At 38.5% G+C, this 27,212-nt stretch overlaps 1 protein-coding gene across 8 annotated transcripts in view; it reads left to right on the top strand.

The window, feature by feature from the left end:
- The window catches only part of LOC134226589 (adenylyl cyclase 78C), a 366,691-nt gene that overhangs the window by 136,786 nt on the left and 202,693 nt on the right, over positions 1 to 27,212 (top strand). For all 8 annotated transcript variants that reach the window (XR_009983514.1, XM_062707455.1, XM_062707450.1 and 5 more), the window contains one exon: positions 24,403 to 24,442. The gene's annotated coding sequence lies outside the window, so the exon portion shown is untranslated. The remainder of the gene's footprint in view (positions 1 to 24,402; positions 24,443 to 27,212) is intronic.

The raw sequence follows: 27,212 nt of genomic DNA, 5'->3' as shown, positions 1-27,212 counted from the left end.
TTGCACCGAAATATCATTTAAACATCAAGATATGCAATGGATAAGAACAAACTAATGGCACATGATATTGATCACTTCTTACAAATAGCATAACCTGATCTTCTCATGATATGTTAGTGTAAAATATTGATATTGTCGTTTGATCTTTTATCTCTTATATCAATCATGTTCATATCACATTTTGCTTGTGGACCCTCCTTAGCCGTGCGGTAAGACCGCGCGGCTACAAAGCAAGACCATGCTGAGGGTGGCTGGGTTCGATTCCCGGTGCCGGTCAAGGCAATTTTTGGATTGGAATTGGTCTTGACTTCCCTGGGCATAAAAGTATCATCGTGTTAGCCTCATGATATACGACTGCAAAAATGGTAACCTGGCTTAGAAACCACGCAGTTAATAACTGCGGAAGTGCTTAACACTGGCGGAGACAGAGGTGGGGCACCACGCGATGCAATCACACCATTGTTCTCGAAGGCTATTGTTCTTGCGCTTAGTGGTGCCCCACCAAAAAACAATAGCTGACTCCGCCAGTGGTGCTTAATGAACACTAAGCTGTGAGACGGCTTTGTCCCAGTGTGGGGATGTAATGCCAATAAGAAGAAAAAGAAGATCACATTTTGCTATCTAATCAACTTTTGATATAATTGAGCTTTTTTCGTCTACTCGGGTTTCTATGCCCGCCATTGCAAGGGTATGTATCTTGTGTGGCAAGATACACTATGCCCAGGGTGAAGAGAATGTTTCCAACCCGAAAACATCCTAGATGAAAACGAAAATAAAAAAAAATGTCACGGAATGTTATGACGTTAAAGCCATTTGATACTAATTCGGCTCTCACGCCGCCAATGTTAGATTTGGAGCAATGGCCTATTTGAAAAGTATTGTATTAGGATTCTTTAAGCGCTACATGTTTATATGAAAAACACAATTGTAAATAACTTGTGAAAAAAGTTATTTAAATATTAGCCATGACACCGAAATGACATTTCCAAGTGAGTGAACTATGCTTTTTTACAATTTGGTGCACGAGAAATGCAAAAAAAAAAAGCTTTTCATTGCAGCTGAGAACATGATTTTCGCTACTCAATTATTTTCAATTATTCTGCTTTCGATTCAAATGATTGGTTACCAATATGATTCGATTTAGCTTTGCTTTCGGCAGCGAATGACGTCTGAATGCCTTCGGAAAGGACATATTTTTAGAACCCCTGAGTACAGAAACATCAGAAACTGAAAAGGAAATTTAAAATCAGAATTCAATAATTGTTTCGCCAACCATGTCGGAGTTGCAATCTAACACTGGAGCTAAAGCTCACATTCAACTCGTGAGACATTCCATAGATTTCTCATTCGATGATGAAGGGGGTGGCTGTTAAATTGGGCACACATGCATGCCATCTGCAAATACTATCTCTTTGCGATTTTGCATACATTCAACTATGTACTGACTCACAAAATATATGCGGATTTTCCCGAGTTTACTTCGAGGGAAGTTATACGCTGCCAAGCAATTCGATTTGCACCCTTCTTCCGATCGGGCGGGGAATCGTCTTTGTCATCGTTGCATTGCACGGCCATCGTCAGCTGTCGAGTGGCTAGTAGAACTTCATTTCCTTCACCCACAAATGACATGCAGAGGTGTCATCTTGGTTTTGCCTTTCGCGAGGTTATCCTTCATTGAAATCATTCGTCATGTTTGGGGTCGAATACCTTTGGAAAGCTTCCCTTCTATTTGCGCTAACGCCAATCATTCGGAATGGGATGGGCTGTTTCTAGCATTCCGGATGATGTGTCTTTCGGATTTTGTGCCATCAAAGAAATTGAAATTCGTTCAATAGTCGATCATAACATCTGCACATGTCTTTGGTAATGGAGTACAGAATCGACATCATTATTTCAGCTTATGTCAGCCAAACTCGATTGAAATTTAAACATTTCATCAGTGGGACGATGAATTAAGCGTGACTACAATTCAATGAATTGTCACACATATTGCAGTTTAAGTGCTGCGATGGAACGTGGCTACATAACTCCACTGAAAAAATCTGTCGAAAAATTACTATTTCATATTTTAATCCACTTACAAATTTCAGAAAAATTCACCACTGATTCAGATCATGTGATGTGAGAACATTTCATGTGAACCACAGTAGATTTTCAGAACGTTCCAGAAAACGTGACTGAGTTCCCGAATCCGTGGCTGTTGTTCACGAAAAAATACACCGTGAACTTGTTAGTGCACGAATTCATGAACGCTTTTTTTTGCGTGTATGGTTATCGTTATGGGTCAAACACAGTGTATACGTTGCGTGCGTTTTGACAATTTTCCCATGGGAAAACTATCAAAACGCACGCAAACGTATACATTGTGTTTGGCCCATTAGGACATCTCGTTTGCGACGTCTTTGGTTCGAAGCTGGTCTGAGCTATTTCATGTTTTTAGTTTCTGGTATCCTGAAGGCAGTTCTCGAGATTTCGGAATTCTATCTTTCCGGAAGTTTACAGTATTTATGTAAGACTATAATAAAGATTCTTGGAGTTCTGATTTTTGTTAAGATTAATTTGCAACATAGTGGTATTTGGTTGAATTTAAAATGAAATTTTGATTTATAACTAGTGCGGTAATAATTCATTCGACTCGACTTAGTAGAATGTCACTTTCAGTCTGCATTTTCTGGAGCGGTTTTGAAGATTTTTCACTTTTTCAACTATTTAGAATGCCTGTATAATATATTAAAAGTATATGAAGGCGAGATAACCAAATTACATGAAACCTTTTTCAATGATTTGATTATCCAACCTCCAGGCTGTCGTTAAGATCAATGACCCATCCTCACCCCGATGAAGATAGGTATACAGTGATAATCTGGTGTCAGTAGCAAGGGCCTCATACGCCTGTCACTGGCGAACAAAGCTCGTGTACACTGCATCGAAGCTTAGAACCAGTGCACTATGGGGAACAGGGTGGCCATTAATCGAAAAATTTACTATCTTCAATTTGTCTAATTTATATATCATATGAAAGTATATACCCTAGATAATAAAATCGGGAAATATTGAAGCGCTGTGTCTATTCAGTCAGAAGATATGGGCTGGCGAAGGGAAAAAACCAGATGAAAATAAAAAATCATTCCTTACTTTGTTTTGTATGTTATGAAGTCAATATTTATCAAAATATAAGCTTTTATATAGCATTTCAAAGCTTAAAACCTTAGCTTTGAGATAGTTTGGTTTGTTTTACACGCAATGATTAATATCAAAAAGTTGTAGAAGAAAAACTTTAGTTATCATAATTCTTTGCTATAAAATGGTCCTGCAAACCTAATGTCCCCAAATGTCCCCTCATCTGTAAATGGGGGATTGAAATATAACCCTAGTACCACCTTTTTGTGAGTGATTTGCTTGCGCATATTTGCGCGTTTACGAGAACGCAGCAATCAAAGTTTTCTTGAAAATTGTGGTTTTTATTCTCTATACCTGGTAATGATTAGAAAATGAGCAACATTATCACTAGAAATATGATTGTTTGCTATTTTATGCATGCTGTATTGAAAACAAAAAAAAAAAAAATTGCCAAAAAAAAAATATTTTTTTTATGGGTGACATTTTTTGAAGGGTTAACGATGGCCCTTAAAGGGCTTGAAAAGGTTCTTAAATATTCCTTCACATAATATATGTTGCATAGAAACAGTTTTAATTGGAAAACTATTTTTGGCCGCCCATTTGTTTGAGAATTCTCCATAGTGCAGTGTTAGGGCGAACATTTTTATATTCGATTAGTTACTGCAAATAAATTCTTTTTCGAGTCCATATAATCAAGTAGGTATCTCAAGCGTACCACATCGTTATATTGCTGCATGAGTGTTAAATTTTGATAAAATATCGAAAACAAAAGTGTGCATAAAAATTGCCTCGCCATAACAAAAAGATGGTCGAGAATTAACACTGTTGTTTACATTTTAGAACCAAATCCAGATGTCGCACATGTCGGGGTAGGGATTCAGTGCTCCGCCTTCTCCCCCTAAAACTGGTTATTTGCGAGAGACATGATAAATACGTTTGAACAATGTATTGACTTCAGTGTTGGTAAAAACTCAAAATCTCAAAACTCATGGACGATTAAAATCAAGCGTGATTTGAAACGCCCCAACTCAGCACCTAAGAACTCATGGATATGTTGAATCATTCATTTGAATCATCGTAGGTTTTCTTTTGTTCTCCTTCGTTAAAAATAGTGAAATTACGTTTGTCGCATAAAATAATAGATGCTCTTCCATGTATAAGCAATAATTGCCCCTAAAATGATTTCAAATGTGTATTTGAACCAAAACGATTTTTTGGCTATTGAGTGAAATGATGCGTTTTAGCATGAAAAACTCAAGCCTGATGCATTCTTTTAAAATCGCAAACGATTTCGTTCGCACGTGAGCGCTCATTGATTGATATTTATGAGTGATTTTACCAACACTGATTGACTTGACAATTATTCTGAAATGATAAACGATTTGATTCGGGAATTCGTCCAGCAACTCAATGGGATATTCTTCCAAGACTTTTATTTTGGGAAATTTCTTCGGATATTCCATTTAGAATTTTTTTTCCAATTTTCTTCGTGATTTCTTCCAGAAATTCTTATGAAACTTGCTCCATGTCAATTTTTTCGGGCCCTTTCCGGGAATTCGAAGAGAGATACTTTCAAGAATTCGAAATAGAATTCCTGTGGGAGTTCGAAGGATCATTCCTCGTGGAATTTAGAGAACAATTCCTGAAGAAAAATTTGAAGGAATTCTGCGAGAATTCCTTCAGGTATTCGGAGGAAATTTCCTCTGAAAATTTGAAGCTGTTTTCTGTAACTAACCTCGTCGTCGCTTTCTCTGGCCGTTTGCTTGGAAAAAGCTCACAATAAAATAAAAAGGCCCTTGCCTCAGACCTAACCACACATTAGACCCCTGTGACCACTAACACTTGTTCCACAATTTTCACAATATTACAATTAATTTTTACCTATTTCTTATAGTTTTCGTCTTATTTGTCGATGAACAATCAGCGATGATACAATTAGCGGTTTTTACTAACTGACTAACACCTAATTAAAGAAACAAAAACACGAAGTTAAAACAATTACACCACATGAGGATTTACTTTCTAACATCTATTTGATAAAAAGCTACACACGCGTGCACTTCTGGACCGTTCAGATTCCCTAGCCAAAAGAGAACGATTCTGGGATTTATTTCCTATTTATAGAAAACCCAGAATCTAAATAAAATAAATTTATGCTTTTTACATTTCCGCAGCCTGTATTTGCGTTACTAACGCTCCCACTGTGGGTGGAATATTTATTTTGATTAAGGCGTATATTGTTTTAGTGATTGGAGTATTTTGGAACTGTGGTGGAGCCACAAGCTAATAATGGAACCGACGGTTACATTTCAGAGAAGAATTTTTCCAGGAATTCGGTGGGAAATTCTTTCAGGATTTTGGAGAGAACTTCTGCGGGAGTTTGAACGAAATTCAAGAATGTAGAAGGAAATTCCTCCGGGAATTCTGAGAGGAAATCGATGAAACAAGGAAATCATTCATTATTTTGGATTAATTATCAAAGTCAAGCCAAAGCGAACTTTTTTTACCGACGGGGTATGATGGCAGATGAAGTTTTTTTTGAGGAATTTCCAACGTAATTTCCGGAATTTCTGGATGAATTTCTGAGGCAAATCCTAAAGTAAGGAATTTTTGACAGAACTCTTGAAGATATTCCGAAAGAAATGTTTGAAACAATTTTGAATGAGTTTCTTGAGAAGCTTCTAAAGGAATTTTTAGAAGAGTTTAAAAAGTATCTCCTTAAGAAACTACTTGAAGAATTCCTAGAGGAATTTCCCTGGTAATTCATGTGGGTGAAAAATATTCACTACCAGGAGATATTTCTGATGAGATTATTGAAGAAATTTTCGAAGTAATGCCAAGAGTATTGTCCAACAGAATATCCAAATAAATTTCTGTAAGACTTTAGGAAGGAGTGCTTGGATGAGTTTCTAAGGAAATTCTAGGAGGCATTTTTCTAGAAATATCTTAAGGAATTTCCAAAAGAATTACTTGAAGAATATTCGATGAAATTTCCGAAGTAATTCCTTGTGGAACTTCCAAAAGAATTTTGGAGTGATTTCTAGACTATTCCTGAAGAAAGTTCATAACCAAAATTTTTTGAGAATTTCCGAATAAATTGCTGTGGGAATTTTTGAGAAAAAAATTGTAGGAATTTCTGAAGAAATTCCTGGAGAAACTTTTGAAGAAGCTTTCTGTGGATCTTCTGAAAGGATTCCTGGAGAAATCTCTGAGGCAATCCACGAGATAGCAAAAATTTAAGATCTTTTTAAAGGAACTGGAATGTTTCCACTATCACTGTCATTGTCTCTCGACTCAGTCGAGTCAAGTACGAGACACTGAAGACGGGCTTACAGTTAAGGTCGAAACACGTATCAGAAAACAGATGTGGTCATTTTGACATTTGCCATACGTGTGCTATGTAAGCACGATCTAGTTGTGCCTATTTACGAAGCATATAGAAGCTTTTATTTCGTTTTACAGAGAAATCACTTTTTTGTCAAGTGAAAACTCACTCCAAAGTTTATTTTGGTTATTTGCTTAGTGCTATAAATCATAGTAAAACGATCGAAATGGTGAGCGCATTACGTATTTACACAGGAAATTTACTCTATTTTGCGATTCAATATTGAATGCCATCGTAGCCGTCACAATTTAACTATAATTTTCATTTTTCAAAAGGGTTATTTATTTCGGTTTTCGGCACCCAGGTGATTATCGAGGGAAATCATCAGTTTGTTGCCTAATTTTTGGCTATAAGCAAAACTAACAATTTCAATTTTAATTTTCATAAACGAAAGGAATTTGAGAAAGATTTCAGAAAGAATTTTCAAAGAGAGGAATTTCAGAAATAATTCGTAAACGAATTTTTGGAAGGCATAGTGTCCTGGGCCCTCTGGAAGTTCCTCCAGGAATTTCTCAGGAAGTTCCTCCAAGGTTTCCTCCGGAAGCTCCTGCAGGAATTCCTCCGGGAGTTTCTCCAGGAATTCCTCCGGAAGTGCCTCCAGGCAATCCCCCGGAAATACTTTCAGGAAATTCTTCGAAAGTTCTTCCAGGAACTCCTCCAGATGCTCCTCCAGGAATGCCGCTGGAAGCTTCTCTAGGAATTTCTCTGGAAGCTCCGCCAATAATTCCTTTAGGAATTTCTCTAGAAGCCTCAAGAAATTTCTCCGGAAGTTCCTCCAGGAACTTTTCCGGAAGTTTCTCCAGGAATTTCTCCAGAAATTTATCTAGAAGTTCCTACAGGATTTTTTTCCGAAAGTTTCTTCAGGAACTTCTCCGGAAGTTTCTCTAGGAATTTATCCGGAAGTTTCTCTCCTACAGGAATTCCTCCGGAAGTTCATCCAGGAATGCCTTTGGATGTATCTCCAGGAGTTTCTTCGGAAACTCTTCCAGTGAAGCCAACGGATTTTTTCCATGAGTTTCTCTGGAAGTTTCTATATGAATGCATCAGAAAGTTTCTCCGGCTCAGGATCAGGGAATCCCCGGGAGGTCCTGAAACTTTTAAAATAATTACCCATGGAATTTGTACTGAAATTCTCTCCGGAGTTCCACCAAAAAATCCTTCAAGTACACTTCATAAATTAACTTACAAACACTATAGAAATTACCACGAGGTTTTTCCAGATATTTCTTCTGAATTCCTTCCAAAATTCACATAGAATTTCACTTAACTCACCTCCCACGAATTTTTCCGGAAAATTGCCCAGGAATTCTTGAAGAACTTTGCATGAAAGTTCAATTGTTAAATCTTGATCTTACAAATCTTACGCGCAATTCTTCCAGAAACTAACCCGAAAATTTCTACCCAAAAATTCCTCCAAGGATTCTCCCAGAACGTCGTTCTCAAATAAATTCTTCTGGAAATTATTTCTACGGAAATTTCTTAAGGAATTCTTCCGAAATTTCCTCCAAGAATCTCCCTAGAAATTCTTCTGGAAATCATTTAAGTAATTCTTCCGGAAATTCGTGGGAAACTTCTCCAGAATTTCTCCAAGAATTCGCCTAGAAAACACTACAGGATTTTTCCGGGAAATTCCGTTGAAAACTCCTCCGTCATATCGTAAGAAAATTACTCCGGAGATTCTCCCGCTTTTTCTTCAGAGACATCTTTGAAAATTCTCCAAAAATTCTTACTTACAAGAATATCCGCGAAAATTCTTTGAAGAACTCTTCCAGAAATACCTCTATATGTGCCCCTGGAACTTGCTTTAGAAAATTCCTCAAGGAACATTCCTCTTTCATGAAAAAATCACTTCGGAATATTTGTTGGCATATCCGAACTAGTTCATTAAAGATTATGATGTCCAATGAATGAAATGTTTCCCAAAGAAGTTCGCAAAGGAATTCTTGATTTGAATTTCATAAGAAATTTTAGTATAATTCTAATTTCCTGATGGAATTACAGTTTCTAAAGAAATTCTAGAAGTAGACGTTTCAAAAAGTAGACGTTTAAAAAAAAGATCAGTTTCCAATCAAATCTTAAATTAAATTCTTTGAATAATAATATTTATAAATATTTGAATCCCAGAGGATGATTCCCGCATTTTCTTAATGATTAAATGTCAGGTGAATTCTGTTTGAACAAATATTGTTGGCTTGAGAAATGGATTGCGAGTGATTCGACTATGCGTCCAATTTGGGAATCTCGAGCTCGTTCAGTTGCCGCTAGGTTGCGAAGGCCGACGGAGGTCCTTCGTAGCTTAGTTGGTTAAAGCAGCAGTCTAGCGTACTGTAGGGTCATGGGTTCGAGTCCCATCGAAAGGAAAGTGGTTACCTCCAATACATTTTCCAAATAAATATCTTCCACATAGCGTACATATTTGCATATGAGTTTTCACAACATTGTTAATAATGTCCAAGTTGGGTGGTCCCCGGAAATAGGCAATTGACTTTGATTGAACCGAAATATTGTTTTCCTATTAATGATATGGGTGTATTACTTCTACGTGAAGTTAAACGATTTACATTGATATGGAAATGCTGATGTCATCTTCCCAATTTAAGCGCATTTTACACCTCCCGTGAACGTGAACGTGAACAAACTGTTTTTCGATAATAACTTCTTGATACATACTCAAATCGTGAGGGAATCATGTTCAAATGAAAGGCAGATGCTGCATTTAGTAGTGAGATGCATAAAAACATGAAAAACATCAATAATATCAGATTTATGAGCATTCCACGGTCATGCCTGTGAAATCATCGTGAAATCGTATCTGCGGTGAACTCATCGCAAGTGTAAACGCGACGGTGAACATGAACGTGGAGCTGTGGTGAATTCAAAAATACAAAGAGAATAGATTGATTTGGATTGGGAGTTCACACCGACCGAGAGTGTTTACTGTTCTCGTTGAATCGGTTTCGGTGGGTTCCTGCTTTGTGTGTCACTGTCGCTCATTTTAATACTCGTATCGGTTTGGTCGGAAGGAAACTAACTCAGTAGTTTCTCATAAATGAATTGTGTTTCTTTTTTATTATTTGGTAATATTATTTTTTCTTTTTAAATATTTATTTTAATACTTCAATCATTCGTATATTCAATCGAAAAATTTATATTTTTATAGATAGATTACTTCATTCATAAAAAAATTAATTCATTCTTTTTCTTCTTCCTCTTCAATGGCTCTATATTACCACTGAATCTTGACCTGCTTCTTTACTCAATATTCCATTAACATTTCCACAGTTATTTTTTGATGTTTCTATTCTGCACCCGTCCATCGCATGGATATGTGTCTTATGTTGCAAGTACAAAGATACGCTATGGCCAGTGAGTCGAGATTGCCGAAAACCTGAAAAAAATCTTTTAGACCGCAACGAAAATCGAGAATACTCCGCCTTTGCTGGCAAGGCTAACTACCATTGTATTTATTCATAATTTTTATTTTTTTTATTTTATGATTTATATTTGATGTAATAGTTAATTTATATACAAAAGAAATACGACTGGAAGATTTGTTTTTTTTTGGTGTTTTATTTTTATTAAATTATATTAATTTATACGGGTCTCCAGTTAGCCTTGCGAGCAAAGGCGTAGGATTCCCAACACAAATTCCAACGAGTTTTCATATTTTTTCTATATTTTATCTTTAGGAAATTTCTCTAAAATTGTGTTCATCTCTTCACTGTGGATCCATAGAGGTGCACTAAATATGGTAATAGTTAGAAATTTAAGGGATTTAGGGGTCAAATAGGCATCAAAGTGCATTTTATGTGAATTTTTCATGTATTCTGTAAAAATAAATAATATTTACAGATAATTGTTGATATTATTGTCCAAAAATGTTGTACAGACATTGATAAATGTTTGTGAAACAATAACTAATGAAGTAAATCATTTCGCAAATGTTTTGTTTTGTGATTTATTGGATAAAATACGATTTTTAAATACTTCTTGATAGAGCCGATGCCGAGCATTTCCAAACCATATCCGATCGCACAACTAGACAAAAGTTATCATATTATTTGAGAGTCGATGTGACAATAGATAGGATGAGAATGGAAATATTCTTTTCTCATGCCTTTTCGCCCAAATTCCTCTATGCAATTATATAGCTCAATAATTGTGAGTTAATGGAGTAATATTAATTTAATGATAATTTGTCAATTATTCTATGAAAATAACAAATACTCGTTTTGCATTGAAAAAATTGATTCGAGGGCTTATTTTATATTAAAAATAAATTCACAAAAATGCGCTTTGATGATTATTTTACCCCAAAAACACTTTAATTTTCAACTTTTGCCAACAAAATATGTATAGTGCTTTTTGAGGATCCACAATGAAGAGGAAAACACAATTTTAGTACAATATTTTAAAGATAAAAGGACGAAAAATATGAAAAAAATTGATTTATGGGACATTGGAGTAAAACGAGCTCAATAACTACATACAGTAGTATCCCGCGTCTATAAAAATCACTCACTGAATTTCTTTGAAAATTTTCTTTTGAATAAGCTCTCATTCTCCTCTGTCGTCCGTGAAAAAAGTTATCCTATTTTGTAAAAAAAAATATATTTAATGAGCTTTTAGACTTGTATGACCCCAAAGTCCCCTATAATTCAATACATTCAATAAAATATATGATTATTTGTTATTTTCATTATATCATTGGAAAATATCATTTAAATTAATAGTATTTTCAGTTTCGCTGGTAACAAATTGCGTCGATCACTTTTTATGCACCTTTAAAATCATCGCCAATATCTTTAATTTAAATCTGTGTTAATGCAAAGACAAATCATTAAAAAATGCAAAAAAAAAGTACTCAACTTCTGGAAATAATCTGATTATTGAAATCAAACAATTTTGTTCGTAGTTGATCTGACAGATCTTATGGCCATGTTTGCTGGCGACAATTTGCTTTGCGATGATTTCAAATTGACGCGGCCGGAAAATTCAAATAAAATGCATTTTGACGCTTATTAAACACCAAAATCCCTGAAATTTTCAACTTTTTCCAGCAAAATATATGTAGTGCCCTTCTGTCGATCCACAGTGAAGAGATAAACACAATTTTAGAGCAATGTCCTAAAGATAAAATGACAAAAAAATATGTAAACTCGTGATGTATGGGACATTGGGGCAAAACGAACCTCATAACTACATATAGAAGTGTTCCACGTCCTTGATTCTTAAATTTTTGGAAAATTCCTTTTGAATAAGCCCTTAATCTCTTCTGTAAGTTGTCCGTGAAGAAAGTTATTATATTTTCCTGTTTTGAAAGCGGATTACCTAATGTGCAATGAAGGAAAAAATATCATTTTTTGTGTATTTTTTACAACACCATCATTATTGTTCATTAATTATAATTTGTTCATTTCCTTATTTATTGAGTCACTGATTTACTAGGTTTCAAAATTAATTTATTGATTTATTATTTTTTGTTGTTGATATATTAGATTTTTGATTTATTAGTTCATTAATTTCTCTTTAATTTATTAATTTACTGTTCATAAAAGCAAAACTATTCCATATAGATAGCAAATCAAGTAAATATTGGACAGTTATGCTTGCAGCGGCAGTTTAGTTATTTATTAATTATTAATTGATTAATTTATCTTTTTTTTTATTCATCAATTTATTAATTTATTATTTCATTGATTTATAAATTTATAAAATTGTTTATTTATCAATTTGGTAATTTAATAATTTATTAACATACCTTTATAAACTTATTATGAAATATTTTTTATTATTTTACTATTTTATTTTTGATTATTTTATTATATTTTTTTTCATTCATTTCTGAACTTATTAATCTAAAAAATTATCCATTTATTAGTTTTTCAAATCAATAATTTTGTAATTTAATCGATTGTTCATTTTTTAATTTATCAACCCATTAATTTGAAGTCATTTATTTATTTATTAATTCTTTTGTTTATTCAAAGTCTTAGCTATATTAGTTATAAATGCTTGGCATACTTTTTCTGCTTTGCTACTACTGAATCATTTGATATGCTTCCGATATGCTTGTGCATCGTCTCTGTCGTTCACGGTGAACAGATTTTCAGAATGCGCCATTCGAACGTGAACGAGCTCCGTGGAATTTTTTTACCTGATTTACCAGAGAAAGCTTCTCTCCTCTCTGATATATACACCATATACGCCATATATCCACCACAGCAATACAGGGAGAATGAAGAATCTAACAAGATGTGTAGATTGTAGTATTTGAAACAGTTTATGTGAGTAATTTACATAATTTGGATAATGACTATCAACAAAATCTTAGCACAGCAAAAAATATTGAATACATATTAAGACTTTCAAAAGTAAACACAACAATTAAATACGGTACGGATATACGATACGTGATCAATTGAATTTTATACACGAAAACTTGAGCAAAAATTGGAATTTTTTATTGGCGAACTGGTCAAATATTCAAACATTAATTAACACTATTCGAACAAATGAATAATAAATTAAAAAAAAATGAGATGAAGAAAAGTATTAAACAAATGTAAGCCAAAATATAAAGTCAAAAATGATATCTTGCCAAAGTAAAAAAAAAAATAAAAACTCCTCATCAAATTAAACTTGTTACTACATGTCAAAATCAATCGTTCAAATGGGATAGAAGTCACTAGATAGAAAATTAGAAGAAATTACTTCTCTTTTCGTAAATTCGTATTTTCTTAACTATAATTGCATATTTGAACATTATTGTATTAATGTATGGAACAGAATGAATCATGTGAATTACATGCTTCGTGGGTAGTTTTGCCAGAACTCCTTTGATGCGAACCAATCGAAAGATAATATTTGGATTCAGGTCAATTGATCACCGGAACTTGTTAATTCAGCTTTGAACGGTGCAAAATGTATACATTTGGTAGCACAGTTGAAAATTTGCCATTCAGAAATCATTAAGTATATGTACCTACTGGCTTTTCATAACAAAATTCCCGAACATTTAAACGAAAAGATGATTAAAATTAATCAACTTGATCAATATCGTTCCATAGATTACCCACTCAAATAATTCTTATACATATATGTTTCATTTTTATTTTCTTCGTTTACTACTGCACACTTACTTGCTGCCTGCATTCGTGGGCAATAATTCAACACTTCCAACTAGACTCGATTGTCCACGACGATGTTCACTGTGAAATTATCGCTCTTTCTCACCTCTTGTTCATGTTCATGTTCACGGGAGGTGTACAGAGGGTTTTAGACGTAAAAGTTCATAATACAATTAGAGGTGAAAGTATAGATTTGATAATTCCGTTAGGATACGGCAGGCATGAAGAATGTTTTTGTCCGTATGACCGTCGGTCTATCTAGGCTTTATCGGAAATAATGATAAATGCTTCATAATTGTGAAGAAGATAATTATCATATGGACTTGGCTGAAAATATGTATTTCCAACAGGAGCTAGATAAGTAAGAAAACCATGTACGGGGAAGGGCCATTTTGTCGAAGGTCACTAGGCCGAAAGTTGTTGGGCCTGAATAAGTCATTTGACCGAACAAACCATTAGTCCAAAGTCCTCATTACTAGATCTTTCTTTCTTACTGTAATAAGGGAGAAATAAGAAATGAGAAGTGAGAAAAGAGTTGTGAGGCGTGAAAAGTGAGACGTCTCTTTTCACTCCTTGTTTCTCATTTCTCACTGTGAAAAGTGTGTTTAGTGAAAAGCGAGAAATAAGAAATATAGAGTAAGTAGTGAGAAGCAAAAAGTGAGATGTGGTACATAACACTTCTCACTTCTTATTACTCATTTATTGCCTCATACTCTCCACTTACTCAATAAAATATCTTACTTCTCACTTTCATACCTCATACCTCCAGTTCTCGTTTTTCACATTCACTATTGTTCGATCAAGGGCTGCAAAACGGTGGGTTGACATCAAGAAATAAGCGTCCAATACAGCTCTGGTCTCTAGTGCAGACTGTTGTCCTTCTGACATCAGCTAGAGTGAGAAGGTACGTCTCGTGAACCTTCGGTCTGACGATTTTTTCGGTCTAATAACGGTTACGTACAAACGTTTAATTTGACCAAATGGAATTCGGTTAGATGTCTTTCGGTCTAACGTGTTATTCGGCCGAGTGGCACTTGGTCAGATGTCTTTCAACCGAAATGACTTCCGGCCGAACTACCCTTCCTCCTTTGCAAAAATAAAAGGATTCAATATTTCATCGAACACAACATAAAAATCCTAAAATTTCAGGGACTAGAAATGCATAATACCTCCTATACAAAGGCTCACGTTTTCCTGGAAATCAAAGGTCGATTTTTATTGCAACTCTCGGGATGAAAGAATTTAATGTTCATAAAAAACACTCAAATCGAACCAATGCTATGATGTTCCTTCGAAAAGTGGAATCAGACGTAATACGTACCGTTACTGAAAATACCTGAAAAGACGGTCAGAATAGTGAGAACAAAGCAGATTTTTTACTTCAGGCAATGATAAGCGTAAAATTGGTAGAAACGCGATGACCCGGAAAAGAACGCTGTTTCAAATCCGCGCAGAAATAAAGCTTCCGGGGACTGCAGAGTGAGTTCAACCAATTCTCACAAGTAACGAGCAGTCTGTGGAGAACGTAAAAGGTTTTGAAATCCCAAACTTACTGAATCGGATGAAAGAAAATTTAATTTGGATCTTCCGAATCAGCAATATTGCCACTGGGACTGGCACAAGTTCCGGTTGTTAAAACACCAGAAATAGCTTTGATGCCGGAACGTTGATGGCTTGGTGTTTTGCTTTCTTCTGCGGAATAATAGCGTGCTGCCCAGGTAGTGAACATTGGGCAAGGGTTCGTTGAACCTAAGGAAAAAAGAGCTTATACGATGTCGACAAGCATCTGATTGTATTGTGTCGCTAATATGATACGATATGATGGTCTCATTATGAGCTTATTTCAAGTGATGTGTGAATGTAGGGGTCGATGGCTGCATATTTCTGAATGAGATACAAAACTATTGTTAGTAGTACCCAATGGCCTACTGACTGTTGTGGAACTTGCACAATCGTGCTGCAAGTTCGTGCATTTTACTCCTCCTTTCTTTTCATTGTACAGGAACGTAATTCTAAAATATTGAACCTCATTATGCCACCTACTTATATATATGCGACTGTCGACTGGTTTTTTCAGTGGTAACCAAAAAGTAAATTGGGAAGGAAAGGACATAATGTTGTAAAAAAAAAAATCTAGTGGAACGCCAACGACCGTCGCTTTCTGGTTTTAATTCTAGTGATAGAGTCTTTAAGACTGATGTGCTGCTTAAGCAGATTTTCCCTTGCAGTTTTCTAAAATGTTTCGAAAGGTTCTCAAACCACAACTATGCGCGAATAAAACCTAGATTTTTGAAATTACGAATTGTTGGCTTAAGGCCTAAGATATAAAATCGTGAAAAAAATGTTTCGACTTTCGAGGCAATTAACTGATGAGAAAAAATTAACGAATGCATTGTATTACACGTTCCCCTGTGACTGCTACTACTAGGATTCCATTGCATCGTTCGCTCGCTAGCAGTGAAGCTTCTGAAGCGGAAGCAAGCTCGAAAATGAACAGCGCGTGGTGTAGGATTCGGAGAAAGACTACACCACAAAATAGACATAATTTATTGCTACATTAAGCACACAAACACACCCATACTCATGGAAGGAACCGAATAGGTACTCCTGTCACCTTAGCAATAACTTTAAGATTACCGGTTTTTCGTATTTCCGCTTTTCCGTTTCGAACAAAAAATAGGCATTTCGCCAAAGCACTCTCGAAAGCCAACAAAGAGGTGAATAACAGCTTTTGCTTACTTTATATGCAGCAACCGTCTTGCGAGTAGGGAATTGTCGTCGTTGTCGCGCGAAAATGGGAAATGGAAAATTGTCGGATGCCGCACCGTGACTTATATTTCGGAAAATGCTGTTTTACCCTAGCAGGATTGCATTGGATTTGTATGTTCGTTAGTGATATGATAACGTTTATTTTTACTATTCTCATATCCTAGGAGTTTGCAATGCGATTTTGTTAGAAAGAGTGTTCGCCATGAATATGGGATGTTTAATTCACAAGGTTATATTTTCTCAGGGTCTATATTTTAGATTTGACTGATTTCGTGAATTAGTCTCACTAATTAGAGTAAAACGTTGTTCAGGATTAAAGTAGCGTCTTGTTTTGTATCTTTTTTCTGTATGGGTACAAAAACTTATGATAGTAAATAATATTATTTTGGAACTAAAACTTCACTGTAATATTTTTTGCTCTTTCGAGAATTAACGAGCAGTAAGTTGAAACTGAAAATAATTGTTAAAATGCCAATTGAAAGTGTTGTTCCAAAGGTCAATAGTCTGCCAGAAATACCTGTCGATTACCCACTTCAATCGGATTACTCGGTTTGCCTTCTCGACTGTCAAAGCTCCAATCTGCCCCAATCGAATACGCATTAGCTTCGTATAAACAGCGTTAAAACTGGTCAATTCTAGTCACGCGTGTCAGATTGTTATCGGATCACGTTCATGTAACGATTACTACTTTCACCACATCCTCCACTAGACCCCGCAGCCTCCTATTTTGGTGGAGCATTCCTCCGAAATTGGAACTAATATACATTGGTTCTGCCGTCCTAATATCACACATATGACTCCATGATGTAGGAACGTGCCGATGATGGTTAAATACTGTAAGGCTGAAGTACATTTATTTTTCCTTTCTTCACAGTTTATCCCTACGCTAGTTAGGAGACAATGAAAAAAATCCGCACAGATCGCGTCGCGTCTGGGAAAAAGGGACACTTCACGCTTCAATTTGTGCAGCAGACTATAGTATTAGCAGTGTCATATTGAGTAATTCCAGCTCGAAAGCTCTTCATCAAATCGAAAAGAATACAGGGGAGACAATGAAGCGAAAAATTCTTAGTTTTTTTCAATGCATAGGGAGTGATAATTTATCCATTCTCGGATTTCCATTTATATTCTCTGTGCAGTCGAGACGGATGGCGAAAAAAATCCAAATCCATGCCATCATCTCTTGTATCCATGCCGGACTAGAGACAGCGTTTCCGAATCTAATGGTCGCGTCACGTGCGTCGGCGACCAAAACTACGAAGAGCACGATTCCTAGCCATTTAATGTTATTCGTGATGGTAGGGATCCGCGACATATTACTGCTATTAAATTTATTGTGACGCCCTCCAAAATGTACGACGAATGTTCAAGACACACCAAATTATCAGGATGTGAAAGTCAGAAGTCAGACTTGCCTACTTACTTATGGGTCTTAAATGGTGGAAGGGGTCGATTTGAAGGATCTTGAAAGCCGACTTGATCCTGAGAAATGGCCAGATACCGTCTTAACCTGTTGTCAAATTAGACTTCGGTCGACTTCTTTTATTGCTTTATGGAAGCTGTGTCGTCATTAGCCTACTTCTGCTGCGATGTCCATATGGATTCCAGTCTAATGCTTGTTTACCCATTTCGTTTCCAAACCTACCAAGGTGCCGATCCAGTCCAACTGCCATTGTTGAATTTTAGCCTCTGGCTAAAACGATGATGGAGCTCGGTGTTTGAGATCCAGTTGTGAGGCCGACACGCACGAAGTCAGAGGCTTCAATTAACTGATAGTTCAGTACCAAGAGAAACTAACCGTCCAGGTTAAAACATTAAACTGGCTCAACTGAATCCTTCATTATTTTACTTGAATTTTCTAAAAAACTCATTTCTGGCACTACATACTGGATATATACCTGGATATTAATTTTCAGGATTTTCGGCTTTCAGTCACATGGAAATGTTGATAATTTCAAATCATTGCCAACGTTTCGATCCGGGGGTTTGGATCTTCATCAGGGTTCGAGATTAATCAACCTGTCTATTGAAGTGTGGGTCACACGATGGACTGTCAGGTGGGTTGGGGTAAACTGCACTAGGTTCATTTGTCCCAGCACCATAAACAAGATGGGTGGGTGGTGAAGAACAGGATGGGCACTACACAGTAAGTCACTACGATACACTTCTACCATGACCAGCTGTTGCCAGTTGCTGAACTATAAACTGGATATTGTTAACAAAAAAATAAAATAGTAAATTTCTTCGACGCCTCGCGAATCGGAAGATTCGGCCAACGCTAGAACAGATTCAACAATTGCCGGAATATTATTGGTGTGGTTGCCGAAGTATTTTCGGAGTAATTACCAAAGGTATTCCGCGAGGAAATCCTTTAGGATTTCCTATAGGAATTGATAAAGTATTCTAGAGTAACTCTAATAGGTACTTTTAGTGCAACTCGTGAAGGAAGTTTTAGAAGGTTTTTTGCAGAACTTCTGGAAAAATTCTGGAGCAACTTCCAGGGGAATCCTTGATGCAAGTTCTACGGAAAATCAAAGCAACTCTGGGAGGAACCCTAGTCGCAACTTTGAGAGATTTTCCTAGAGCAAATGCCTTTGGTATTCTTGGAGGAACTTCCGGAAGAATCAATTGAGCAGTTTCCGGGAAAATTCTTTGAACAACTTTCGGAGGAATTTGTGGAGGAACTTTTGGTGTAATTCCTGGAGGTTCTTCTGAAGGAATTCCTGGAGGTATTTCCAGAGGAATTCCTGAAGGACTTCCGGAGGAATTCCTGTAGAAATTTCCGAAGAAATTCCTAGAAGAACTTCCGGAAGAATTCCTGAAGGAGCTTCCAGGAGGAACTTCCAGAAGAACTTTCTGGAGGAACTTCCTAGAGGAACTTCCGTAGGAGCTTCCTGGAGGAACTTCCTGGAGGAACTTCCGGAGGAACTTCCTGGAGGAACTTCCGGAGGAACTTCCTGGAGGAACTTCCGGAGGAACTTCCTGGAGGAACTTCCGGAGGAACTTCCTGGAGGAACTTCCGGAGGAACTTCCTGGAGGAACTTCCGGAGGAATTTCCTGGAGGAACTTCCGGAGGAATTTCCTGGAGGAACTTCCGGAGGAACTTCCTGGAGGAACTTCCGGAGGAACTTCCTGGAGGAACTTCCGGAGGAACTTCCTGGAGGAACTTCCGGAGGAACTTCCTGGAGGAACTTCCGGAGGAACTTCCTGGAGGAACTCCCGGAGGAACTTCCTGGAGGAACTTCCGGAGGAACTTCCTGGAGGAACTTCCGGAGGAACTTCCTGGAGGAACTTCCGGAGGAACTTCCTGGAGGAACTTCCGGAGGAACTTCCTGGAGGAACTTCCGGAGGAACTTCCTGGAGGAACTTCCGGAGGAACTTCCTGGAGGAACTTCCGGAGGAACTTCCTGGAGGAACTTCCGGAGGAACTTCCTGGAGGAACTTCCGGAGGAACTTCCTGGAGGAACTTCCGGAGGAACTTCCTGGAGGAACTTCCGGAGGAACTTCCTGGAGGAACTTCCTGGAGGAACTTCCTGGAGGAACTTCCGGAGGAACTTCCTGGAGGAACTTCCGGAGGAACTTCCTGGAGGAACTTCCGGAGGAACTTCCTGGAGGAACTTCCGGAGGAACTTCCTGGAGGAACTTCCGGAGGAACTTCCTGGAGGAACTTCCCGAGGAACTTCCTGGAGGAACTTCCGGAGGAACTTCCTGGAGGAACTTCCGGAGGAACTTCCTGGAGGAACTTCCGGAGGAACTTCCTGGAGGAACTTCCGGAGGAACTTCCTGGCGGAACTTCCGGAGGAGATTACTGGAGGAACTTCCGGGGAATTCCTGGAGGAATTTCCGGGGAATACCTGGAGGAACTTCCGGAGGAACTTCCTGGAGGAACTTTCGGAGGAACTTCCTGGAGGAACTTCCGGAGGAACTTCCTGGAGGAACTTCCTGGAGGAACTTCCGGAGGAACTTCCTGGAGGAACTTCCGGAGGAACTTCCTGGAGAAACTTCCTGGAGGAACTTCCGGAGGAACTTCCTGGAGGAACTTCCGGAGGAACTTCCTGGAGGAACTTCCGGAGGAACTTCCTGGAGGAACTTCCGGAGGAACTTCCTGGAGGAACTTTCGGAGGAACTTCCTGGAGGAACTTCCGAAGAAACTTTCAGGAGGAACTTCCGGAGGAACTTCCTGGATGAACTTCCGGAGGAACTTCCTGGAGGAACCTCCTTCCTGAAGGAACTTCCGGAGGAACTTCCCGGAGGAATTCCTGGAGGAATTCCTGGAGGAACTTCCTGGAGGAACTTCCGGAGGAACATGCTGGAGGAACTTCCGGAAGAACTTCGTGGAGGTACTTCCGGATGAACTTCCTGCAGGAACTTCCGGATTAACTTCCTGCAGGAACTTCCGGAGGAACTTCCAGGAGGAACTTCCGGAGGAACTTCCTGGAGGAACTTCCGGAGGAACTTCCTGGAGGAACTTCCGGAGGAACTTCCTGGAGGAACTTCCGGAGGAACTTCCTGGAGGAACTTCCGGAGGAACTTCCTGGAGGAACTTCCGGAGGAACTTCCTGGAGGAATTTCCGGAGGAACTTCCTGGAGGAACTTCCGGAGGAACTTCCTGGAGGAACTTCCGGAGGAACTTCCGGAGGAACTTCCTGGAGGAACTTCCGGAGGAACTTCCTGGAGGAACTTCCGGAGGAACTTCCTGGAGGAACTTCCAGGACGAACTTCCGGAGGAATTCCAGGATGAACTTTTGGAGGAATTCCTGGAGGAACTCCCGGAGGAATTTCTGTAGGAACGCCCGGAGGAATTCCTGGATAAATTCCTGGAGAAACTTCTGGAGGAACTCCCGGAGGAATTCCTGGAGGAACTCCCGGAGGAATTCCTGGAAGAGTTCCAGGAGGTATTCCTGGAAGAGTTCCAGGAGGTATTTCTGGAGGATTTCCCGGAGGAATTCCTGGAAGAACTCCAGAAGGTATTCCTAGCTGAACTCCCGGAGGAACTCCTGTAGGAACCTTGGAAGGAATTCCGGGACGAACTTCCGGAGGAATTTCGGGATGAACTCTTCGAGGAATTCCTGGAAGAACCCCCGGAGAAATAACTGGAGAAACACCCGGAGGAATTCCTGGAAGAGCTTCAGGAGGAATTTCTGGAAAAACTCCAGGAGGTATTCCTGGAGTAACTCCACGAGAAATTCCTGGGGGAATTTCAGGATGAACTTTTGGAGGAATTCCTGAAGAAACTCTCTCTTGGAGGAATTTTTGGAGGAACTCCCGTAGGAATTCCTGGAGAAACTTCCGGAGGAATTCCGGGAGGAAGTCCTGGAGAAACTTCCTGGAGAAACTTCCTGGAGGAAGCCCTGAAGAAACTTCCTGGAAAAACTTCCTGAGGAACTCTTTGATGATCTTCCGTAGGAATTCCTGGAGGAACTCCCTGAAGAATTTCTGGAGGAACTTCCGGAGGAATTCCTGGAGAAACTTTCGGAGGAACCCCTGGAGGAACTTTGGAAGGAATTCCTGGAGGAACTTCCGAAAAAACTCTTGTAGGAACGCTCGAAGGAATTCGTGGAGGAGCTTCTAGAGGAATTCCTGGAGGAAATTGCGGAGAAACTCCTGGAGCAACTTCCGTAGGAATTCATTCTGTCCAATGCTGCTGAGTAATGCCAATATCAACGTTTCTGCGAGATCAACCTGTTGCACAGATTTCTTACGTCTGTCTACGTACGTCCTACGTCTACGTACACCGCACCGGTTTGGACAAACTAATCTAATGTTTGTTGTCAGCGTTTTAATAAAATGTTTGTTTATTTTCACTATTATACATATGGCCAAGTGTATGTTTAAAAATTGTAGTATTTGTCTGTACAATTTGTTTGAAGCCAAGTAAATAAATCAATAAACATGTGGAGGAATCTCTAAAAGATCTTCCGAGGGAATACCTGGAGGAACTTGCGGAGCATTTTTCGGAGGAAGTTCCAGAGGATCTTCCAAAGGAATTCTCGGAGGAATTCCTGGAGGCACTTGTGGAGGATTTCCTGGTGGGAGTTTCGGAGAAATTCCTGAAGCAATATACGGAGGATTGCATGGAATGAAGTCCAGAGGATACTCTGGAATAACCTCCTGACGAATTCCTGGAGGAGCTTATGGCCGAAAACACTCGGAGGAACTTGCGGTGAAATTCCTGGAAAAACCTTTCGAGAAAATCCTGCAGCTTTTGGAAGATTTTTTAGAGGAACTATCTGAGGAATTCTCAGAGAAACTTCCAGTGGAATACCTGGAAGTACTTCTGTACAAACTTTTGGAGGAATTTCCGAAGGAATTCCTGGAGGACTTTCTTCTGGGTGTACTTCCAAGAGGAATTTCGGGAGGAGCTTCCGGAGGAATTCTTTGGGGAAAGTTTGGCCGAATTCCTGAAGGATTTCTGGTGGAATTCTTGGAGAACATCGGGCGGAATTTCTGGAGGAATTTCCAACGGATTTCCTGGTGGAGTTTTGCGAGGAATTACCGGAGAAATTTTCTGGGATATTCATGTTGGAGCTGCGGGAGGATTATTATTATTTTTTTTTCAAGCTGTTTTGCTCGTTAGGCATCACTGAGCTGACATCTTTACATTACTATTCCAATTCAATTAGAACAGCGTATTGTATTATTTCTATTGATACCTCTGATACATTGATGCTGAATGATTCACATCTACTTTATCGACATCGTAGAAGTAAACATATTGCTTACGCTGCGCCATTGTGAAAGCCATGTTTTGGTTGCCGTTGTTCGTATCTGTAGATGAATAACATCTGAGGAGGGTCACGTATCGCAGCTACTGGGTTTTTGGGTTATGAAGAATTCTGAGAAATAGAATCTTCGATACCTTCACAGTCTCTGTGTTAAGGTTTTTGAAATGGATTGAGCACTCGCCTGAGTCCATGAGACTGACGCAGTATATTCAGAGCTACTTTTCTTTTCTTCATTTGAAGGGAAGTAGCCAGGAAATTATTTTTGAAAGATTGACTTGAAAACAAAATCAACCCGAAACAGCTATGTGGGGTATCGAAACTAATCAAAACAAGTCCACGTGGCATATGGACGGACAGCCTCTTAGCAGTCTTAGACAAAATATTTAAATCCTATCGTCCTGGCAGCTGTTCCATGACTTGAACACCCCTGCCCATGGTGGTGACTACTTCTTTGTTGATTATTCTAACTTATTAGCACCTTAACATACAACGTAGATATAGAAGCGCTGCATCGTTCCACGATGGTGCAAGCGTTCCGGTGGCAACGTGGAAGATGTCCTTTTTGCCGCTGCATCATCATCGCCTTCGGCCGAGTCCTGTGCTGTCGCCCTCCTCTATTATTAGAGCGGACGCTTGGTCGTGTGCAATGGGGTGTAAAATATTCCGGTGCCCGTGAACGTGGAATAATACCAGGGTTGAAGCGATTGATGTGATGTTGCCACTTAAGATCGGTCGTCTGATGAAACCCAACTCGGATTTTCAAATGTTTGCAAATATTTGAAACAGAAAACGACTCACATTCGAATTTACATCTACTCAGCAACTGAGTAAATATGATTAACATCTCTTTATTTTTAACAAAAATTGAGTGGAACTTCCTTGAGAAAAAGAGAGGCAGTACAATGCTATTCGGCTAGTCGGCGAGTAAATGAAAGTTTGCGTGTAGTCTTTCAAGGGGGGAGTTAATGTGTAGCGAGATAATGTATGCGAGTGAAATAATCTTGTTTTGCATGCAGTATTCCAAAATAATATTGGTAGCACCTAATCCCGATTCATCTTCTATTAAATTGCTTTTGAACATTACAAACTTGTTCAGCATAGTGTCAATCTAAAACACGTGTTTGACATATGAAAGATTCCAATTATTTAATTTAATTGTGGATAGGTTATAGTAGCGATAATAATAATATAGAGTACATCTTCCATTTTGATTATCTTCAATTTGTACAACAAGTAAACTTATCTAATACATCTATTGTTTCTTTTTTTCCAGCTCATCAGTCGGTTCATGCATGACGAGTTCAATATAACAGGTAAGAATTAGCATTGTGATCATTGAGATGAATGATCAATTTTAATACTACGATTCTGATTACTTTCATTTCTACCATTTGACTCTAAGCATTTAAGTTGAAATAGTTTATAACAGCCCATAATTTTACCTTGTATAAGTTACCAAACCAAAACACAGATTCTGCTGTGCTTTGGCTGAATAAAGCATGACAAATGTTGCTGTCTGGCGACACTCAGACTATCATTGTCAAATATTTGGGGCGAATGCAAATCTTTCTTCATGTGCCGAAAAACGAAGCTAGGATCTTCTTCAATGCACTACATTCTAACTGAACTTAGCCTGCTTTTTAACTTAGTGTTTTATAAGCATTTCCACAGTTATTAATAGAAAGCTTTTATATGCTCGCCAATCGCCTGCATATGTACCTTGGATGGCAAGTGTGGTAAGTACAATGTCGGCGGGCTGGCTATTGCACTTTGGCACACCGCTTCAAAGCCGTAATTGCATCTTTAAGTTTAATTTCAGTATGGAGGAATTTTGACAAAATAACGTTTCTATCTTTGTTTTATGAGCCTGTGCCGGGAATTGTTCCCTGCCGGGAGTACCATCCCTAACCCTGCATACGTTTATTTCAAAGTCTAAATAAAGCTTCTCAATTTACCGACCGTCATCCGCAGCTTTCATCACGGTAAGGCTTGCTGTTTTATTCACTTCTATGATTGCTCATGGAACATAGAAAAGATCTTTTCAGCATACCTACATAGCTATATTTTTCCCACGTCTCTCATCCAAACAACAAACAATGTCAAACATACTTAACTCCTGCCCGGAAGAAGCGTAAAAAACAGAATCGCTCAGGAAAATACTACATCAGAACAGTATTTACTCGTTGGCTCAGGTGAGATTATGTTGCAGTTGAATTGCACTCTGAGCTGATTGGCGCATTTTTTTCCCCCACAATGCAGCCAATCAGAATGAATAGAGGCAAAGATAAAAGTGCCACCTATGGCCCAGCAGCAGGAACATTGGTCTAACTGAGGCAAAGCTTGTACGGAAGATTCAAGTTTATGCATTTGAAATGACGTCGCTTGCAGTGGAGAATACGCGAGATACGAACGCCACTGTTTGCGTTTTAAACCGAGTTTTCTCTTCATTAACGATGAAATTGCAATTTAACACACAAGAGCACGCGAAAAGTTTTGCTGGAGGCTGAACCTCATGACTACCGCTGAAGCCAGCAAAATAGAGTTTGCAAATTAATCTGAAATGAGATTCTTGGCGCCCGGAATGCTGCTGCTATTGACATTGGGGAACCACACTTCATTTAGATGCTCCGTGAAGCGGAACTATTTTGTTTCTACAATGTATTCTTTGTCTTCCTTTTGTCCTTGAAGACAAAGAAGACAAAGAAGACAAAGAAGACAAAGAAGACAAAGAAGACAAAGAAGACAAAGAAGACAAAGAAGACAAAGAAGACAAAGAAGACAAAGAAGACAAAGAAGACAAAGAAGACAAAGAAGACAAAGAAGACAAAGAAGACAAAGAAGACAAAGAAGACAAAGAAGACAAAGAAGACAAAGAATACAAAGAAGACAAAGAAGACAAAGAAGACAAAGAAGACAAAGAAGACAAAGAAGACAAAGAAGACAAAGAAGACAAGAAGACAAAGAAGACAAAGAAGACAAAGAAGACAAAGAAGACAAAGAAGACAAAGAAGACAAAGAAGACAAAGAAGACAAAGAAGACAAAGAAGACAAAGAAGACAAAGAAGACAAAGAAGACAAAGAAGACAAAGAAGACAAAGAAGACAAAGAAGACAAAGAAGACAAAGAAGACAAAGAAGACAAAGAATACAAAGAAGACAAATAGACAATCGATATGAAAGACGAGCAAAGCAATCTAGATGAAAGACGAACAAAGCAAGCGAGAAAAAATTAGACCTGTGCGCCGATTGAAAATTTATCGGCGGCGGCGTGATAGATCATTTTTAACCAGCGGTGTTGGCGTGGCTGCGTCACACCGTTGGTAATCGGCGGTGGCGGCGCGGCGGCGTCGGTCGATGTGAGCTTATTTCATGCAATAGAAATTCTCCAACAAATTCCTCCGTAAATTCCACCAAGAAGTGATCAACAAGCTGCTTCAGGAATTGCTCCGAAAGTTCCTCCAAGAATTTCTCCGGAAATTGCTGCAGGAAATGCTCCAGGAATTCCTCCGAAAGTGGCTCCAGGAATTCCTCCGGAAATATCTCCGGAAGTTTCTCCAGAAATTTCTTCTGAAATTCTTTTAAGAATTTCTCAGGAAGCTCTCTAGGAATTTCTGCGGTAGTTCCTCCAGGAATTTCTCCGGAATTTCCTCCAGGAGTTTCTTCGGAAGTTCCTCTAGGAATTCTTCCAAAAGATCCTCTAAGAATTCCTCCGGGAATTCCTCTGGAAGTACCTCCAGCAATTCCTCCAAAAGCTCCTCCAGGAATTCCTTCGGAAGTTCCTACAAGAGCTCCTCTCGAATATCGCCCAGCAATTTCTCTGAAAGTTCTTCGAGGAATTTCTCTGGAAGTTCCACCAGGAGTTTCTCCGGTAGTTTCTCTAGGAATTCCTCTAGAAATTCCTCCAGGAGTTCAACCAGGGATTCCTCCGGAAGTTCATCCAGGAATTCTTCCGGAAGTACCTGCAGGAATTCCTCCGAAAGTTTCTCCTGAATTTCTCTCTGGAGTTCTAAAACTCGAAACACTTCTCCAAGAGCACTTAATAAAGTCCTTCGCAAACTCTACAGAAATTAACACGAGAACTCTT

The sequence above is a fragment of the Armigeres subalbatus genome, chromosome 3 (genome assembly GCF_024139115.2).
Source record: "Armigeres subalbatus isolate Guangzhou_Male chromosome 3, GZ_Asu_2, whole genome shotgun sequence".
NCBI classification, from domain to species: Eukaryota; Metazoa; Arthropoda; class Insecta; order Diptera; family Culicidae; genus Armigeres; species Armigeres subalbatus.
This window is presented reverse-complemented; position numbering and strand designations above follow the sequence as displayed.